This window comes from Pseudoliparis swirei, chromosome 24 (genome assembly GCF_029220125.1).
Source record: "Pseudoliparis swirei isolate HS2019 ecotype Mariana Trench chromosome 24, NWPU_hadal_v1, whole genome shotgun sequence".
In the NCBI taxonomy this organism is placed as follows: Eukaryota; Metazoa; Chordata; class Actinopteri; order Perciformes; family Liparidae; genus Pseudoliparis; species Pseudoliparis swirei.
This window is the reverse complement of record NC_079411.1, coordinates 8,068,129-8,087,130: the sequence shown is the minus strand read 5'-3', so window position 1 is coordinate 8,087,130 and position 19,002 is coordinate 8,068,129. Positions and strand designations below refer to the sequence as shown.

General features: G+C 44.0%; 1 protein-coding gene across 7 annotated transcripts in view; it reads right to left on the bottom strand.

Moving 5' to 3' along the window:
• inpp4b (inositol polyphosphate-4-phosphatase type II B) overlaps window positions 1-19,002 on the bottom strand; it is a 125,543-nt gene that overhangs the window by 82,390 nt on the left and 24,151 nt on the right. Inside the window, exon 1 of one of the 7 annotated variants that reach the window (XM_056408683.1) lies at window positions 7,466-7,574. The exons of 5 other annotated variants lie outside the window; for them this stretch is intronic. The gene's annotated coding sequence lies outside the window, so the exon portion shown is untranslated. Of the gene's footprint in view, window positions 1-2,512; window positions 2,689-7,465; window positions 7,575-19,002 lie in introns of those variants that run through there. One more of the 7 variants, XM_056408682.1, reaches the window with a different exon arrangement.

Sequence of the window (19,002 nt, the reverse complement as noted above, 5' to 3'; positions counted from 1 at the left end):
GTGATTCCACATGTTTCATCATACGGAGTAAAACACATCATAGTATACAGTATCACTTACAGCCCTATTCAATTCAGAGTCTTTTGGTTGTATTTGTAAGTGTTTACAATAAGGCCGGTGACAGTTCTGCAAAACAGTGACGTGACTTTGAGGGAGACGGCGATGTGTGTCTTTCCCCCGTCGTTTGCATCAGATGGCCACACCTTGCCTCTGGAGGTCAAAACATGATTTCGCTGCTGTTGAAAATAACGCAAATGTGTTGAGAATCGAGGCGGTTCAGGTATTGTAAGGAAACACCGGACCCTTCTACTCCCTCCACACACAAAACAGAGCACAAGTTCGCTAGCCGGATCAGTATCGGGCCCGAGAGTCCTGACTGGTGCTGCGAGTAGCAATCATTTTTCATTATAGGATAATCTGTAGACCATTTCCTCACTGTATTGATCCAAAGTTTTGTCTATAAACTATCTGAAAATAACAGAAATGTCCTTTCCAGAGTGCAACACTGTGTCTTAAAATCGTTATTCTATTAGTACAAACCCAAAGATATTCAGTTTACTGTTATTTAAAAAGAGGCAATTACTTGAAATAGTTGCCATTCCACTTTCGACTTATAGATTCATACATTCAAGGCTGTTTTGACTTAGTTGTGTGAACATGCTCTTTTTATTTCACATTTCTTTGGTCTTTTCTTCCATTGTTTAGCTTCACTTTCACCTCTAATCTCGTCCCACTGCACCGCTCTTTCACTCCCGTTTTTTTCTTCTTCTCCTGTATCAGATAAAAAAGGGCATCCTGTCTACTGACCTTTTCTCTCAATCATTTCCTCCCTGAGCATTTTCCTGCTACCCATATCCCCCATATGCTTAAAGCAAAGCACTGCCCCGGCCCGATGCCGCTGCCCCGGACCACTCACAAGAAGGCAAACACAGCGACTCACGCATGCGTGCACACTCAGAAAGAGGAAGAGACCGGAACAACAGGTCAGTCAACAGAACCTTCACACACACACACACACACCCCCACACACACACACACACACACACACACACACACACACACACACATCACGATATAGAATGTTGAAATCCAGTGAAAGGTTTAAAAAACGGCAGATATTTTCCACGAAAAAAAACACAGCCCCAAGCATCATGTTCAGTTTTCGGTTTACGCAGCAGACTGCCATGTCTACTTTATTGAATAAACAAAGCATACAGTCCCCAGTAGGCAACACTTGACATGCACAACGTCATAATCCTCAGCAATGGCGATCCTAGTTTACCCCGATAACCCAGGGCACCCGGCACAAAAGGCCATTACACACCGCGGAGGAGCATCATATCTCAAGATATAGTCGTTACTTGCAAGCCGGTATGGACCGTCTGGTAAATGGTCTCAGAAATCCATTCTTTAGCATCTTTTTATGGCCCCTCACGTTGAAAGCTTTAAAAGTAATGAAGCTCCGGAGACCGTCCTCTGACGCAAGCTCAAAGTGGCTGTACCACGGAAAACGAGAGAAAGATTGGGGCAAGAGGAGGAGTGGAGTGAGAAAAGAAGACAAATGATGCTCCTCCAGGATCATGGAGGATTGATTACGATGGTCTCGCTCTGTTCCCTTCTAACATGCTCTCTCTTCTTTTTTTTCTCGCCCGCTCTTGCTCATTCATATGACTGCTCGTATTGGCCGTGCCAGTTGCGGTCTCCAAGAGAAACGTTTGATCTATGATCTCCTTTCCACGCTTTAATCAAAACGGCGAGAAATTGTGCACGAGCTCACACGTAAATACACCGAGCTAACCAAACAGAAAAGTGCTGGAGCGCACATGAAGGATCAATCACAACAAAACAGGAAAGACACTTGAGCGGGAACACGCGGAGCTGACACGGTGCGTCTCCCGGCGATCCCCAGCACTTGTCAGGAGACCTGCGACGGCCCCAGTGTCCGTCCATCACTCGGCTGAGGTAAACGGTCCAACTGAAGAGGCGCAGCTATTGATTCTCTCCATGCCCCGGGTGACAGAGGGGACACACACTCACGGAGACACATACTAACCCTCGCTCAATCACTCCCTCACTCCCTATCCGTCCCTCACCCTCGCAGACTGCACAGCATACCTGGAGGAGAGGACATTCATTCACATGGTACGGCAACATGTGACACTTTAAAGAAATGGCAGCGGTGACAGTTTGGGCCCTCGCTGGATAACACACGTCTGGCAAATATTTATGGATATGAACAGATTCGTACCATGGCGGGCAGTAGTGCCGACATGAATACATTGCTCCATCACTGCAATTAGAGATTTACAAATTGGCCTAATTAAGTCACTGGCGATGTCGTGACACGCCATTTATACTTACATGCAAGTGTGTGCACTCAGGCACAAATGCTGCCTGCAGTAAGTTCAAATTGACATGGAGTGAAATCACACACACACACACATACACACACACACACACACAGAGAATAGAATAGCAACAGACGTACACTCAGACAAGGAACTCCACTTACGGTTATGTTGCACCCAGCAGGCGAGTTCGACAGAGAGAAGAGCTACCGAGATGAGGCCGACAGAAAGTGGGAAAATAAAAATAAAAAGGTGCAACTCCACGTGTTATATTCACTCTTCAAAGAGCAACACAACACACACACACACACAGTTGGACCCACACACTGCAGCCTCTGCTATGACTGAGAACTGGCTACATTGAGCTACTGGCGTAACCACTGTTGCTGCTGTGGCTGGCTTGACAGAAAGTGAGACCAGCCAGAGAGAGAGAGGGCGAGAGAGAGAGAGAGAGAGAGAGGGGAGGAGGGGGGAGCCACGAGAGGGGAGGGAGTCGAGAAATACAAGCAGTCGAGATGAAGAGGTGGAACAACACAGAAAGAGGAAGAGACAGACAGAAAGGAAGGAAGACAGACAATTAATGGGTCTAGAACCAAGATAGCAACACAGAAAAAGGAAGGGAGGGACAGAAGAATATAAGAAGAGAGAGAGAGAGAGACAGAGTTGTGTGTCACACCTCGGTTGCAGCCTGTGACTCAGATAGCCAACAGGAAAAGAAGCACTTGGTACGGCTACTTGAATTAACATGGGTTCCGACCACATGGTGCAAGGGACAGCAGCGGATAAACACTTCAAAACACACACTGACATACTTGAGGATCACACAAGAGGCTTGTTGAAATGCTCTACACATTTTGATACATGCCGCTGCGAGACAGAGAGAGATAGAGAGAAACCCATCCATTTTGAGACATTGAGACAAACCCACACAGCTGACACCGAGCTGAGGTTTGAACTATCTGGGCTCGAACCTCGGATTAAGCAGGGTTTCATTTACCCATGCTGACACAGGCGGAGGAGTTATTCTGGCAAAACAAAGCACACGCTCCAACACTGGCCCTTATCACCCCGGGCAGGTACACAAGCAAACACAATGAGAAACGCACACACTTAACACTGAAGCGCACACGCGCACCCAGAAGCTAACATTTGTGAACAAAAACCCTGATTGCTGGAAGTCATGGTGATGAGTCGTCAACCTCAGCTAATAAAGGGTGTGGAATCAGGGAGTGTGGGTGGAAACACTGTGTTTAAAGCGCTCTCCGTTACCGTGACGATAGATGACCTGGGTGCCAAGTGGAAGATAACGCGGGAACTCCAGAAGATTACCCAAAAGGCTTCTCGGTCTAAATGATCACTCTGGCAACGTAACAGTGACTATGTGCCTCCCTGCTGTGGCGAAATCCATTTGAGTCGCTTGTTGCTCAGTTTTTCTTCCCGTGACTCCTAAACTCTGTTCTGTTGCTTTTTTTGGATGCATAATCTACTGTCGAAAATAAAGGTTGAATAACAAACACAGACAATCCTAGATCAAAGCGCGTTCAAAAATAATTAATCAAGCACACCCACGAATGTGGCATTTATTTAATGCCCTACTTTGAAGTTCAAAATGTCATGTCGGAAGTATTTTAGAGCATTCAAACGGTGAGTTCCTGAAAAGCACACAGAGGCGAGCAGGGATTGGTCTTGTCGTCAACGCAGGAAGCACCGGCTCCCGACAGCAGGGACAACGGTCGAGGCTCCTGGCTGTAAAGAGGAGAGCCTAAGTACGTCTTAATTCATACCTTTTAGCATATCTCAACCGGCACTTGACAGCTGGTTATCACCGCGGCACATGCCTCTCACATCATTCAAGGGCCGTAGTTGAATCTGTAGGTGGCGGATACTTTAGTCCGTGTAAAGATCATAGAACAAATGCTACTGGCAGCTGAGCTTTTTGCACAGACGGCGACAAGGGATCTGAACCAACCCCCCCCCCCCCCCAAAACCAGACAGGCACAGACAAAAGCAGGCGGCTGTGTTTTCCCAGGATGAGCTGATGTCCTCATTCCCAGCTGTCTACCCTCGACCTTGTCCTCTCGTTCTCCCCTGACTTATTCGTTCCGCGGTTCTCCACCTTGAACTCATTCCCCTGCTCTCGATCTGACCGAAACAAAGTCTGCAGACTGACCTGAGCTCACACACTTTTTCCCCTTCCCCATCTTTTTCTTCAACGCATTACCAATCGATGGCATAAAGGAGACGACTAAACGGCACCGATATTGACTCTCTCAAAAGGTTTTTACGCATTGGCTTCAATATATGAGACTGTATACATTATTTCGATCTGTTGTTTTAATCGAGTGCTTACACACACAAAGCTTTTGATCGAATTAATCATTCCAAATTGTTTGTCAAATTACAAGAGCGAGGGGTGCCACCATATTTGATTAGGATTTTGCACTTTTGGTATGCACGTCAAACCATGCGAGTTAGATGGGGTAAGAGTGTATCTGCACCCTTCCTAGTGACAAATGGTGTCCGACAAGGTGGAATACTGTCCCCTGCTCTTTTTAATCTCGATATGGATGACCTCTCTAAGGAGTTAAAAAAGTGTAAGATGTATGGTGGGAGAAAGTCTCATTAATCATCTCATCTACGCTGACGACTTGGTGGTCCTGTCACCTTATAGTGCTGGCTTACAGCAATTGCTCAGAGCGTGCTCAAGGTATGGGGTGGACTATGATATCGAGTTCAACTCCAAAAAGAGTGTTATCATGATAGCAAAAACCAGGGAGGATCAGAAGCTACATTTTCCTTCATTCTTTTTGGGAGTCCAGGAGCTAAATGTTGTTCAGAAATACAGGTATTTGGGTCACATCATCGGGAAGGACCTCAGTGATGATGACGATGTGCAGCGGCAGTGTTGCAAACTGTATGCACAAGCCAACATGCTGGCACGTACATTTCACATGTGTACAGAAGACGTTAAAAGTGCTCTGTTTCGAGCCTACTGTACTCCTCTGTATACAGCCCACCTGTGGTGCAGTTATAGTAAAGGGAAAATGAAAAAGATGCAGGTGGCTTTCAATGATGCCTTCAGGATCCTGCTCAAGCTTCCGAGATGGACAAGTGCAAGTCAGATGTTTGTGAGCCGGAATGTTCCCACTTTTCATGCTGTTTTGAGGAATTTTATGAATACATTTAAATGTCGACTAAGTGTCTCAGAGAATGTAGTTATAAAAGCCTTGGCTGACCCAGCACTGAGTGATACCAGGTATTCGTCTTGTTTCTGGAAGCAATGGAACAAATGTTTGTATGTTTTTTAATCCCCAGTGATTTTGTGGCTGCAGTGGCTGGACCGGTGTCCTTGTATTGTATTTTATATATTGTTGTTGTATTTGTGTTTGTTGTTTTATGGACCCATGAGTCTGGAATAAAGATATATATATATAATAATCACTACGTGTACCGCAACACGTTGCCTCCAAAGTAAAAAAAACAGAGCGAAAGCTTTATTACTCCTTTCTACCGTGACAAAGGCGGCACACATCGGATCCACTTCTTTCTGTTCTTACGTTTCACAATAAAAGATGTACACGCGAAATAACAGTTCACCAGAGGGAACTCAAACTCCCCCTGAGCGTTTCACTCAAAGGAAACTCACGACAATAGCTCGCAGTAATTGATATACAACAACAGCTCCTCAGACGCTGCTTCGAGTCATTGTTCTGTTGTATCTGGGTTACTCAGGGATTTCTAATTGTTCTCGTCTGACCTGTGAAGGGGAAGTGTAGCAGGCTCCTGATGCTGTGCACTTGTTGTTGAGTTACTCACGCTGGTCCTGCGTGTGCGAACACGATCCATGTAACGAGAGGCTGACTTCTCGGAGTCTAATAATACGGATTTGTGTTTCGACACAAAATACTTTGATGTGTTCTTCTGGTGTTGTTGGTGCCTTTACAGGCCTTATTAAATCGTTAGTACTATTCCTGTTTCTGCTTTATGAATAACTTCTGAAATGTATCAAAGGACACAAACGTACCTACTGCAAAAAAAATAAAAAAGCAGGACTAGTGCAAACATGAAACTGAAGCAGGAGATATGAATGCCTTCTGGGTCTGGTTTGATATAAAGAAAGCTAAACATTAATCTTTTTAAAGTCTTGAAAGCTTACTGAGGGTAAAACCGTGGAAGTGGGCTCTTAATTGACATAGCTTTCCATGACTTAACTTCTGTGTTCACATAATTCAGGGATAATTCGTATCTCTCTTTGGAGTCAGACAAGTGTACATTTCCATGAAAACACATGGAGGGTTTAAGAAAAATCCATATCTGGAAAAAAGATGTTGTGAACTGTGAGAATGACAATAAGGGATACATTGCTCTGCATTATAAAGGAAGAACAGAATCCATATTTTAATATTGGAGTGATGTTGAAATTAGAGCCACAATGGTGCAGTTTTGTCAATACTTAATTCATTTGATAGTTTAATTAGTCAACTGTTGGAGGAATACAGCTTGCTGTGCTGAGATATGAGCTACAATGACATACAAAATCAATCATTATCCCAGCCAATAATACGGTAATGTTGCACTGAATATCAAGTCTCCATACTTTTAGGGGCTGGAGATCTTCCATGGAATTCATTTATCAGTCTCTCAGGTGTGATATTATAACCAAACAGGACATTTTCTGAGACTGCGGATGTTGCTTTTTAAATCAGATACGAGCACAATTCTGGTGAACCAACAATTCAACAAAATCCCACGTCCTCTAAACACTGAACTGAATGAGTGCCCTGGAGCAAGACACAGAACGCCAAGTCGCTCCTCGCCTTTTAAGGTAGCGCCGCATCTCTTGCTGTCTGAATACACGTGTGAATGAGAAGCAACTAGTGCAGCGCTTTGTATGCTATACGTCAATCTATATAAAAGCAGTCTTTTTATCATAGATGCAGCTGTCTGTCAGTAAATATGATTGTTTCGCTTTATAAGATATCCTCTATAATGCGTCATCTCCTGTTCCTCAGACACATTTAAAGTGACATATTCTCTGTGCTAAAAAAAAAAGAGATAATTTTGCAGCTGACTGGATAGGACTCAAAAAAAGGCTGAACTGAAACGTAAATACTCACAGAAAGCTGAGTGCTGAGAGACGGAGAAAACTCCTTTTAGGATTCCTTCTCTTTCAGTTATTGTACGCACAGAGATACCTAGAGAGACCTGCAGTGCCCTGAAAAAGTGAATATTCCTCTTTTACCCACAGCTTGAGGTTCCCAAGTATCTTTGATTCTTTTGCATAGAAAGAGAGGCGAGAATAACACTGCAATACAGGCTCAGTGTTCATACCTGCTCCCACGTGCATTCTTCTGCTTGTCAATGCTTGCCCTAAAGCAAAAAGCCCTTCCTACCACTCTATTAGTCCCCCCCCCCCCCCCCCCCTCACCTCTTTTCCTGCTCTTGCTTATTGAATCAGGATCTGGCCGCGTCCTTTCAGAGCCTGGCCAACTATCAGGGAACCAAGGTTTTCAGACAGAAGCGTCCAATTACAACACAGGGCACCAAGGATGATGTGAATGTGCTTGAGTAACATTACATAGAAAATCAGATTTCCATGTCCATGTCTATTTATCTCACAGACACAGCTGCAGGTTGGAGAAAATAACTAAACGTGGCAAATGCAGTCTGCCCTTGATACACTGGAAGCACAGTGCCGATGCCTCTCTACACGCTCACGGCTTTGGTCCGTAACCTTTAATGGCTAACCTCGCTGCAGACCGGCTGATAAAAATAATCAAGGCTCCTTCGCTTAGAGTATGTAAACATTGCTTGGTCGCAGGTCCAGAGGCCGCACCGGCCCATTCAAATCCCCTCTTTGGACTTGAATACCATCTATAAATTGCAGCACAACACACTTGAAGCTGTTTGGATAGAGTTGCATTTTAACAGACCCTTTCTGTCAGCAGACGAGACCGATCCATGTGATCGCGCGTCTACAATATGCGCGCGTGTATTATCAGCTACTTATTGCCAGCTGCCATCAGCTCGACCTGGCGGAGGCTGTGGTGAGCAGCTTCCCCTCCTCTGACTCCGCAGTTCGGCTTTAGACCGTCTTTATCAGCCGCAACCATGTTACTAAGCTCAACATCTCGTGTGTCACGTCATCTCTGTTATCCGAGTTGAGAAAAAAAAAGCATTTCTCATACAAACAACAGCTGAATGAAGCCTGTAATGTTGGTCACGGCAGACAACACAGGGTTCTGGGGGTGAGCTCCCTTACACACCCGTGGATAGATTGGAATATGCAGTTTGCAATTCCCTGCTCTTATGTAACAGCAAGAAGCTGCTAGCTCACCCCCAGGCCTGTACGGCTACAGGCTACGCTGGGTCTCTCTCTCACTCGCTCTCTGTACTTTGCTTTCTTCCTACACACACACACACACACACACACACAGTACTATAATATGCTATCCTAGCTCATGCCTGGAGTGTTTGATAGCTCTCTTCTTCAGAGAGCAGGAGTACAGGGGCTGTGAAAGTAAACAGCTCGGATCAAACCAACTCTTTGTTCCCTTTGAAGAGCGGAAGACAATTACGAAGATCAATGGTGCAGCCCAGAGGTGGTTAACAGCCTCGACAGGCACACAGACAGGGATTGATGCCCCATAATATCGAGAGGGTGAGCTCCTCAATCAGTCCCTCCCTGTACAGCCAAACCCGAGGTGCGCCGCGACCCCGCTGCACATACCTGCCGACACACAGCGAGCTCCGCCCTGAGGATACACAAAGTGTACCGGGGCGCACTTATCCCTCGGCGTGCGAGACTCAGTGTGTCTTTGAATGCAACACATTCCGTTGGAGCAGATGGGGGTCAAAGCTCGATGCGGGCGGGACAATTTTTCCTGCGCGTTTTTTTCCCCCACCAGACCGACACCAACTGTCTTCTCGAAAGATAGATATGACATTGTATTCATAGAAAATAACGATTCTAATGTGTGATTAACTGTTCCCTGGCGTTATGTGAAAGTTGCATGTTTACTTTGATATCGTTAGCACAGAGATGAAGGCTGCGACGACCGGCTGACACGCGTGTCACTCACGGTGTGCGAGAGGTGAGCCTCAAAGCTCTGGCAGCCACACACTCCCGCTGTGGAGGAGTTTCTGAAGCAGCTCTCCTGCACCTTGCTTTCCCGTGGGATAGCGCACGGCTACGTCCGTACAGAACAGATGCCGCAATTTCAGACTGCTTGCACCACCTTGACTCGGTAAACAACACGATGCAGGAAACAGTGGGCGAGGTGTTACAGCCGCGAGCCATTTCTGTTCCTCAGCATAACACCGCCTTATGAGTGGCCTAAATGACATATATGCCAGTTGATGTAGAACAACAACACAATTGTCTTTTGAACTAAATACATGTGCTAACGTGAAAGCCGAATTTGTCCTTGGTGGCAGTGATAGCAGATGAACATATTCAGTGGTTTTGTTGTGTACACTCATGAATAAATAGCACGTACAATTCGTTTTTTTTTTTTTAAAGAAAAAAGAGATAAGATCCACACAAACACATTTGTATTTCCTGGGAGGAAAAAAATTGCCTCTTTGAGATGTTTAAGGGGGGCGGGAGGGGTAAACAATGTTGTCTGATTTCTGATTATCATATAATTCCATCTGCGCTAACAGAACAACAAAGCAGCAACAAGAACACTTCATCATCAAAGCTGGACGGCAGACTGCTGCGCAAGCAGAGACACTATTTCATGTTTGCACATAGCGATGTCCGGACAGATAGGGAACATTACTGCCAGAAAGTACTGGATCAGAACTCTTTCAATTGACCAACTTTAGGGTTTTAATTGCAGCATGACTCTACAGTCCGCTGGCACCCACACATGGGATTATGAATGCCGTTTGCCCACAGGCTTACATGTGCAGACACACACTAACTTGAACACTGAACAAGCCCCTGGCCCGGCTGGCAAGCCCATCAGTGGCTCGGTTAGCCATGGAAAATAGCTGCACACACACACACACACACACACACACACCCCCCCACACACAGCCAACAGGCATCAGCACTTTCCACCAGTGCCTCTCAGAGGAAACCATTACGCTGCAGAAACCCGCGGGAAGCCAGGCAGAAAGGGGATTTTCCTCAAGCACTTTTTCTCTAAAAAAAAGAAAAAGAACTAATTTACAGTAAGCTACTTTTGCCAGAGAAAAGGAGATTACAGTCAGCCAAGCGTCTAAATCACCTGTGACCCAGTAATTCATTTGGCTGATAATCTGCTATTGCAGGTGACACTAACAATCGGCGATGTGACGGGTGGAGAGGCGAGGGAGGTTTTAGAGAGGTATGGGTTGGGCTGATTGGTGGAAGAGTTATTTGATTAAATTCTCAAATGAATAATGCATTATGAAATTGATCCAGACAAATTCCACCTTGAGGAGATTGAAGTAGGATTATCCAGGGAAGGGTTTGGGAGAGGTTATGACTGAGAGGAGGTTTCCTGTGAAGGTGCACTGCAGCATCAAGTGGTTACCTGCTGCTTGATCCATTCATGTGCATGTCAGCTGCATGCGGATAGAACACACTGGGAGTTACATGCACAGTGAAGGATTGTGGGAGATACAGCCTTAAAGGGTGTAGCAGATGTCCAAAACCTTTTCAATCAGATGGCCTTGAGAAAAAAAAGAACAACAACAAGCTCAAGCTGTTTCCGTTCCCTCCTTATTCAATAGTTTATTTGTTCACAAAGTTGTTTTCTTTTTCAATTAATTGCATCCTGATTGACTGCTGACTTAAAGGGAATGTCACATGTATTCTACTGAAAATCAATACCAAGTTATAATCTAGTTATGTCTTTAAAGAACTAGTTTGATATTTTTGCAACGACACTGATTCGCTTTCCTTCAGAGTGAGATCACCAGATGTAGATCCCTCTTGTATCTGTATGATACATCTGAAGCTGGCGACAGCCTGTCATGAAAAATGCAACGTGTTGCTTTTACACTTTGGTTTTCATACTCTAATAATACACAAAGAATACATACAGCCAGTTTATCTACCTTAGATGGAGCTAAAGGTCGTTTCCTTCCGTTTCCAGTCTGTATGCTGAGCTAAGCTAAACTGCTGCTGGTTCCTGCTTCATAATGAAATTGAGATCTCCTCATCTAACTCTTGGCAAGCGACTTAACAGAGTCCCCAGAATGTTGATTTTGTATTTGTACTGTGAATATCAGCTGTACTTTTGTTTGTGGTCATTGTGTGACTGACTTATGGAGGCGTGGTCCCCATTCTCTATCTAACGTTTTCTAAATCACTTTTAAATTGAGTTTCTACAGTATTACAAGATGGATGCCTGTAAATACTCATTAAAAGACTCACTTAATTACTTGCCACTAAATCCAGCCGTGTTTGCAGGCAGGCTTCCTTGTAACTCTTTATTAAAAATAAACAGTTTACTGGTGTACTTCACTTGTGGCTTCACCCTGGAAAGAATGGGCGTGTCCTCATGGCAACAGCACCAGACATCTGCTCATCAGTTTTAATAAGTAATTAGCCCTCCTGCTTAGATGTAGCTGGTTGCTTTTAATGAGCTTGTACTATTCCAGCAACTGTTTGAACGAATGACTGCTTTCACCCTCACAACAAAACCTAGAGTGCACTTAATTTCCAACCACTGTAAATATTCATTGGCGCAAAGAGCCACTTTATTGAAGTGTTAAAACTTTATTGTTTTCCCACATTGTTGTTGTTTTCAACACGACAATGTGGGAAGAGAAGGTCATTATACGGGGCCTTCTAACAGTAAATACGATAGTTTGAAGTATTGTCAGCCATGAGAAGTGTCCTTTCTGCGATAAAAGCACTTCAGAAGCTCCGGCTTTGGAAATACCCTGACATGTTTTCCATGGCGTCGCTCCGCCGCTAACAGCCGGTCCACCGCGGTTCTTCAGATGCCATGTGAGACACGTGAAGTGTGAACCCGACACGGCAGCGCGAGTACACACTTGTCAATAAGAATGCCTCAGATTGTTTAAACGTTCTATTCTCCTGGGTCAGGGACCATTTACTCTCACTTAATTGTCGTGTCTGGCTCCAACACTTTTAACAAGTGTGCTAAAGTTAACAGCATTTTCTTTTTAATAATAAAAGGCAGACAGAGGCGTGCTTCCAAAGCTTTGAGCGCAATCTCGCCCTGCACGGTGCCCCATGTTGAAGGAGCACTTTAATTTCTTACTATGTCAAATGTATCTATCTTATGAAAAGCAAATCCCATTCAGCTTTTGGAGGCTAGCCATAAAGCATTTATTCTGAATCCATAATATTAAAGGCTGCCATGGTGTATTTGCTGATGAGCTTGATTTGCAGGCTCACAAACAAGACGGACTTCACCTCTCTAATATCGGCCTATTGCCCATACATTTTCCAGCTCATGCACTTAACGCAAAATTCTCCTCCAGAGGTGTTTTACTCCTGCCAAAGAGAAAGCTTCACTAATTATCACAGAAGGTTGCACTCTCCTTTCTCGCCTGATGTTGTATCCTCCCACTGTTGCGTGTAAAGGGACATGTCACTCTGACGCCATTGGCGACAGTAATAGGCGTAGTGTTAAAAACTAAATTAGAGGCTCAGTAATAAAGTGAATAAATAGCAGGGCTTTCAAAGCAAAGGCATTTCCATTTAGAGATACAAGTTGAAATGAAGAGTCATCTATGAGAAGGATTTCAAAAGACACTGTGTGGCACCTGATGCGTGTTTATGCAGATAAAAGAGAGGCACTTCCTAGAGATGGAAGCGCAACTGGAAGTTCACAGAAGTGTAATTGTGCAATCCATCAAATGCACTCTATGTTGCCTGCATGGGAGGAATGGGAAATTAAATGCACATAAATGAGCATAGTTTACGGCCGTTTGGAATAGACAGAATGTGAGAGTGGCAAACGCAGAACTTCTGTGTCCAATATATCATAATCACTGAGGGTACGGTACTTTGCATCACCACCACACACACACACACACATACAAACACACACACACACACCTCAAGTTTTTACTGTTATGATTTGTCCCCATCCGTGTGGTTCACTTGCCGTCGTCATTATTGGGACGTCAAACGTCTTTAACTTGAAGCTAAATCAGATTCACTTATTTCCAGAATTATTGCACAGCCCCACCACGGCTCAGCCTGCCATGCAGTTTCTATTGTTAGTCTATGGGAGGCTGCTGATTTAATCTCTGAACCCAGCAAACTGAATCTGAAGGAAAGGTTAAAAAGCAGCGCTTCTCCTCTTCCTCATTTTCAACAACGTGGTGCTCTATGGGCAGACCCTTAACCCCAAATCATTAAATCTCAACGGCACCAAAGGAGCGTCCTAGTGGCCGACTATCAGGCTTATACAGCTGTGGCTAAAAAGGTCAGGAGGGTCATCCCTCTATCTCAGGGTCGGTGGTTTGATCCCCTTTAGCTAGACAGTGAAATCCGAGAGGCTCCTGATGGTCGGGACTGATGAACGAGAGGCAAATTGAAAAGGACGTTGGTTAAAGTAAGAAAGGACGACATAAGTACAGTTCGTTTACCATTTACTGTGGTTGTACTGGACAGTTTGAGAGAGTGAAAACGTGTTATTGTGAAACTGTAAGCAAGATGCTCCTCAAGTAGAGCACTACTTTCAGTAAACACCATGAATAAAAAATGGTAAAAAAAATTAAAATGCTGTACACGTTCAATGTTAATTTTTACAAAACATTCCGATGCAAGTGAGGTGTCGAACATTTGTTCTACAAAAATCAATAGGAACAACACTGCTCTGACATTACAAAGGCAGTGGCATCATCCTAGAGGAGGCGGTGAATACATTTGTATTTATCTGGGGAAAGAAATCAAATAAATAAGGCAGGATCCACTTGTGTATTGATTGTCCTTGTCACATTTAAATATACTGTGTTGACATAATACTAATTGGACAAGAAAATATGCATTCATTAGCACGGCATGCATCCATTACAGCTGTAGACCTGACACTAAAATAGAGGGGAGATGTTTCTTTGCTGCTCATTAAACTATTAGACATGTTCGGGATGGCAAGACTTCCAGCGAGCAACAAAACGACCCGTTACTGGTTTGACTAATTCTGGTATTGGCCAGTTGGACAGCAGTACTTTTCAGCCCTTGTGACATTGGCTGACATTGCCACAGTGCTGGTGAGGGAAGCAGAGTGGCCATCAGACAAGAGACAGTCCTTATCTGGGGCCTCCTACTCTCGTAGGTTATCGCTGCTCAGCTGTCCACCCAATCACTACCTAGACCTTTCTTGGATATCTCTAAGATTGCTTCTTGTGAAAGTGTGTTTCTCTGTGTGTGTGTGTGTTTTTCGTGTGTGTACCCTCTAGCCCTATCCTGCTGTCTGCATCCAACCCCCCCTCACCCCCCACACCCTTATTTCTGGCAGTAAACACGTGCACTTACAGAAGATTCCCACTACACCGACACTCATCCAGCTAAAAGCAAGTAGCTACGCCAAAAATATGTCAAGTCACCACCTTTTACACATCATGATTATTGACAGGGCAGGATTAACTGAGGCTGGGATTCTTCATACTTCAGCAGTTCATAATTGGAGCGACAATTCACCACGATACAGTGACTGCTCAAACTGCCTCCTGAGATGTCGCTAATATCTGCTCGTCTAATAGTTCTGAAACACGCCGACAATGGAACGAGAGACTCTGCAACAACCACAACATTGACATGTTATACATATGTTATGCAGCGCCTCTTCACTTTATATCTGTACAAGTGATGTTTTTAGAAAATACGTATGCTCAATCTAAAACCAACAGATATCAAACTGAACGAGACTGTCACGGTGCTGTTAGCGTGGACCCAAAAGCACGACTTAGACAGGAGTACAAGCTGGGTCAAAACCGGGAGATCAGTCAAGGAAGCAAACAAGTCCAAAAAGGGGCAGGGCAGAGAATCAGAGGTCAGGACAGGCAGGCAGGGTCAGAACAGGCAGGTCAGGAATATACTCTAATAACGCTGGAGAACTTGGCACTAAAACACAAGACAATCTGGCAGAGGACAAGTGGAAGTGAGGGAGCTAAATAGTGAGGGACTAATGAGGGGATGCTCTGCAGGTGAGAAGGGCGTGAGGACCAGGTGAAGGGAATGAGGGACTAACGAGGTGATCAGAGGCAGGTGAGGGGAGTTGGATTGACGAGATGGTGTGTGACAGGATGAAAACAACTCTAACAAAAAGGAAGGCGTGGAGCTAAACTGTTACAGAGACGATATTAAATCACCTATTTGATTAGACTGCTTTTGAAATCTATATCTTTCTCAAGCAATTTCCTCTTTAGATTTGCAAGAAAATTGGTGGCACGAATATTGATGGATGGCTTCTGCAAGGGCATTGTCAAAATGATGAATTGTAGAATGGTAATAAACATATTTCTTATGTAAAGTTGAAGACACGTTGTATATAATGCATTCAAAAGCAAGGTCGTTTTAACTGTCAGATTATTGCGTCAATGATGATGATGATGATGATAGTCATCCTTAATGTGTGGAAAGTCAACTTGTCTGATTTCATTTTAACAAGACAGCATTTACACATCAGGGAAAGTTAAAAAAAACACCTCTGACCTGTTGTGGAAGGAGAAAAGAAATTCCTCATCCCACTTGTGCTTTGAGACCGTCTCTCATACAACCTCTATCCAATTTTGATTGTGTGAGAGTGCCTGTGTGTGTATGGCATGGAGGGGGGGGAGTCGGCTGTTTGAGATGAAACTTTGATCTGTACTTTCTCCATTGCCTTCTGAACAGAAGACATCTTGCTCTGTCCCTTTAGTGCAGATGGTGTGTGTTGGTGTGTGTGTGTGTGTGTCTATGCCTGTCTGTTTGTCAGGCTGCTTGTGGCGGCTAGAGGATGAAATGGCCATTATAGTAACACAGTAAAATCCCTTCTGCCTGTGTTTTATTTGATTGAATACATTTAATGGCGGCTTTATGGAAATGACCGGACATGGATCATTTTCCTGTTTTACTCAGATGAGGTCTTTTGTTTGACACACTACGGTAAGCATCACAGAAACCAATCAAAATCCGTCTCCACGGCCAGTAATAAGAATGCAAAGTGAAAACTGCATTACAGGTTCATTCCGGATTTCAAAGGCAGATTAAATGAAGCTGCGATTGGAGAGAGGAGCTCTTCCAGAGGCAGCAGTCCGAACCTTTTTTTTTTACCACAAGAAGACTCAGTGATAGGTCTTTACTGACCACAAACCCACAGGTCTCTCATTAACAAGGTGTCTCCGAGTCTCCTCAAACCTGACGCACCAAACACAAACAGATCATCTTATTGGCCCATTTCATATGCTCTTAACTCAAAGCTTTCAATCCATCATACCTCTCAGACGAGCCTTGCCCTGACTGCTGATGGATTTTGAAGATAACTGAGACTGGCCACTGAGATTTAATCCAACAGCCCTAAATGGTTTGTCTGACCACTAATGCTGTTTTATAAACTCGTTGAAAAAAACATACTGGAGAAAAAAAAAGTATTTTCTCAGGCCGTTTAAAAAAATGTAATTATAATGTGTGCTTTCTAGCGTGAGCCGGAGATGGTTTTCTCTAATTCTTCATTTAAACAATTTCGAGACAAGATGTCGCAAATTAGTTATACTTTGAATCATCTTTAAGTAATAATGCTCAAAGATTTGGCAGAGCTTATGATAGAATTCTGTGATCTCTGTGAAGTATACCTCCTTTTCAGCCCCAGACTGAATATTTCTTGATTCAATTATCAGAATGCGAGTTGAAGAGAATGTGTTGCCTCTGGGAGACGTTCAAAGTGCAATTGTAGGTAAGACATCAGTGACAAGGTAAGGCGAGCCTGTCATCTTTTGACAACTAGAGCTTGAAGGGGGGATCACTTACAGCTGAGAGATATCTAACCCAGTCATACTCCTCCTCACACCTCCACACTTATCGTTCTCCCAGCCCTGTGCATGTTCTCAAATATTCATGACCATGCAGCCCAGTGTCATCTTAGAATATCTAAATGGGAAGCCCAAGGCAGAAGGAAATCATCCTACTATGAAAGTCTCTGGTCCTCGACAAATGTGAAAGCAGTCATCTATAAACCCAGCTCCATCAGTTCCCTCCCCCTCACCGTGACAATTTCTATCCTTCTTATTTCCACTTCAAAATGTGTGTGGTGAATATACATGGCATATCACACAAAATGACAATTTGCACCCCAACATTTTTTTGTTTTATTAAATATTCAACGGATGCCATATGTGATATCTGCTTTCAATTGCAGTGAATCAGCTCATGGCACAACATCTGCTACTGGAGCTGAAAGTGGAATGGAAAACTTTTTGACAGCTGATTTGTAAAACACATATACACATATACACAAACCCAGGAAATTGCCCCCATGGTCTCTCTCTCTCTCTCTCTCTCTCTCTTTTAAGAAGCTAAATCAAATGACTGCGCCTTGGCTGAGTGATTGCCGATCCGTCACTTAAGCGGCCGGAGTCTGACGCATTGTGCCAGCTCATGTTCAGGGTCATGCCTGTGTCACTTAAAGACTCTAATGAGATCCAGACAAACACACTGTGCCCAGTTGAGCGTAGCCCAAAAATCTAAAAGCCAACCAGAGCATGAGAGCACCGATGCCTAAGAAAGAACATGTTTATACACACAATCAAGCCACTACGTGATGTCCGCTAAAAGAAAGGGAGAGGAGACTTCATTTTTTAAATGGCTAATGATCCAGCTATTTTATGGAAATGGTCCCAACTTGTCATTCAAAACTGTGGAGATGAGTGATGAGTGATCTGCTCAACGGTTGGCCAGTCTTGTAAGGCTGTTGGTTGAGCCTTAAGCTCTTAGAGCATCAGTGATATCCTTGACAGACTGTGAGTGATCTTTCTCAGTAGCTCCTGTCAAGAGAGCCAGAGGGAGGGACAGCATGACAGAGATATTCAAAACCAAAGTTCTCAAGAAGTTAATAAAGTATTCTATCCAGTGCCAGTGCATTACTGTATCCGCCTGCCTAGGGAAACTGGCTTTCTTTAATATAGCTGTTCATAAAACTTAGGTGGTAAATATTTTACCAGGCACGAGTGAAATATCTTCACACGCAGGTATTAGCTTGCCCGGCCACACACAAAACCTCTGGTGGCAACGCACTGCAAAACACAACACAAGGAAAGAGAAGAAATACCCAGCGGAAGGAGTTGGTGGATGAATGGAGAGTTTATACAGTGTTGAGCTCACATGGGTGTTGTTCAACATGAATATTCAATTCACACCTTAGAATAAAACATTGTTTTCCCATTTCAAGGAAATTCCACCTGGGATTAAGTTTAAAGGTGGAATTCAAAGATGCAAATGATGACTATACAGTGAAACTCATAAAGGTAATGCTGTGCCGAAAAAATGCAAGTACAGGCAAAGTGGACTACTGGCTTAAATACAACATTTTCAACGTCTGGGTTTCTCAAGCAGCAAGAATATGCGTGTTATCAATACATTTAAAAAAATTGGTGGACAACCTAAAACGTCCTGACATGTTTTAAAACTGCATTCAAGCAAACTCAGGGAACTTGCTCAGAAACACATTTGGAAAACAACTCTATCCTGGCAAAGTGCGAC